This window comes from Gadus chalcogrammus, chromosome 7, assembly GCF_026213295.1.
Source record: "Gadus chalcogrammus isolate NIFS_2021 chromosome 7, NIFS_Gcha_1.0, whole genome shotgun sequence".
NCBI lineage: Eukaryota > Metazoa > Chordata > Actinopteri > Gadiformes > Gadidae > Gadus > Gadus chalcogrammus.
The window spans coordinates 33,429,191-33,431,297 of NC_079418.1; positions in this window are offsets into that span (position 1 = coordinate 33,429,191).

The following is a 2,107-nucleotide window of genomic DNA, read 5'->3' on the forward strand; positions in this document are numbered from 1 at the left end:
GGGGAGAGAGAGAGAGAGGACAGAGAGAGAGAGAGAGAGAGAGGACAGAGAGAGAGAGAGAGAGAGAGAGGGCAGAGAGAGAGAGAGAGAGAGAGGACAGAGAGAGAGGGCTTTCCAGCAGTCGTACATTCTCACTCTCCCTGCACTGCAAGAGGTCATGTACTGATGGCAGCTCACAGCACATAAACTCTTACTGTTCAGGGCTGAGAGAGACCAGTGGGCGGCTGGGATCCTCGACACAAACACCACCACCACCACCAACACCACCACCACCACCAACACCAACACCGACAGACAGAGCCCTGTAGCCACTAGAGACAGAGGGCTGTAGCCACTAGAGACAGAGCCCTGTAGCCACTAGAGACAGAGCCCTGTAGCCACTAGAGACAGAGCCCTGTACAGCCACTAGAGACAGAGGGCTGTACAGCCACTAGAGACGGAGCCCTGTAGCCACTAGAGACAGAGGGCTGTAGCCACTAGAGACAGAGGTCTGTACAGCCACTAGAGACAGAGCCCTGTACAGCGCGGCTAGAGCTGACCTGAAGAAAGGCATCAGGGGTGTCAAAGCGGTCTACAAGAGGAAGATAGAAGACCACTTCAAAAACAACGATCCACGGCGGGTGTGCAGGGCATCCAGCACATCACCAACTACAAGCCCAGCAACAGCACGACGGCCGACGGCGACGCCTCGCTGGCAGAGGAACTGAACTGCTTCTTTGCCCGCTTCGAGGTGAAGCCAGAAGAGCTCGTCACCATTTTCCCACCAGCCCTTCAAGAACAACCACACCATCTACAAGAACAGCCCTACAAGAACAACCACACCATCTCTTTGCTGGAGGATGCAAAGATATGCGAAGATATTCAACTCAATCTTATCCCACCTGCCTGAAAGTCTGCCACAATCATCCCATTACCAAAAAGGCCTGTCATCAGCGGCCACCACCACCACCACCAACACCACCACCAACACCAACACCACCACCACCGCCACCGCCACCGCCACCACCACCACCACCCGGTCGCTCTCACACCTTTCATTATGAAGTGCAATGCTGTGGCACCAATTTGCCTACAGAGCAAATAGGTCCACTGAGGATACAATCGACACACTCTCTTCACACTGCACTGACCCACCTCGAACACCGGGGGAGCTTGACTTTAGCTCTGCCTTTAATACCATCGTCCCCAGCAGACTGGTCACCAAACTCATGGACCAAGGATCCTCCCAACCCATCTGCCTCTGGATCAGGACTACCCCCCCTAGACCGTCAGCCTGGGCCCTCAGCTCTCCACCCCCATCGCACTCAGCACCGGCTCCCCACAGGGCTGTGTGTTGAGCGCCCGCCTCTACACCCTCTACAACCACGTCTGTGCCCCCTCCCAGAGGTGGGGTGGCCACTGGGAAGATCGGGAGGTTTCCCGGTGAGCCGGTCCACTTTAAATGTATTTTGGGCCGCAGTTCGGGCCCCCCCCCCCCTACTGGTAGCAGCCCCACACTGCGCCCGGTGCCCACTTGCCGTTGCATTTAGGTCACACGGAAGAGCAATCGGTCCCACTCCGGCCCTGCCCCCTCCCACTCCACCAACACCGTCGTCAAGTTTGCTGACGCCACCACTGTGGTTGGACTTATCTCAGCAGGAGAGGAGACAGCCTACAGGGAGGAAGTCCACAGACTGGCAGCATGGTGTTCAGACAACAACCTCATCCTGAACAACAAAAAACAAAGGAGACTCATCATCAGAGACTTCTGTAAGAACAATGCAGCCCCCCACCCCTCCTCATGAATGGGGACTGTGTGGAAAAGGTTTCAGACTTTAGATCTTTCTACCTCTGCTCCATCGAGAGTGTGCTGGCGTACTGTGTAACCACATGGTATGCTCTGCAGCGGAAAGCAAAGCCCTTCAGAGGGTCATCAACACTGCCCAGAAAGTCACTGGTTGCACACTGCCCTCCCTGAAGGACATCTTCCGATCTGTACAGGTCTCTCAAAGCACCAACAGACTCAGAGACAGCTTCTGTCAGGTCTCTCAGAGCCCCAACAGACTCAGAGACAGCTTCTGTCAGGTCTCTGAGAGCCCCAACAGACTCAGAGACAGCTTCTGTCAGG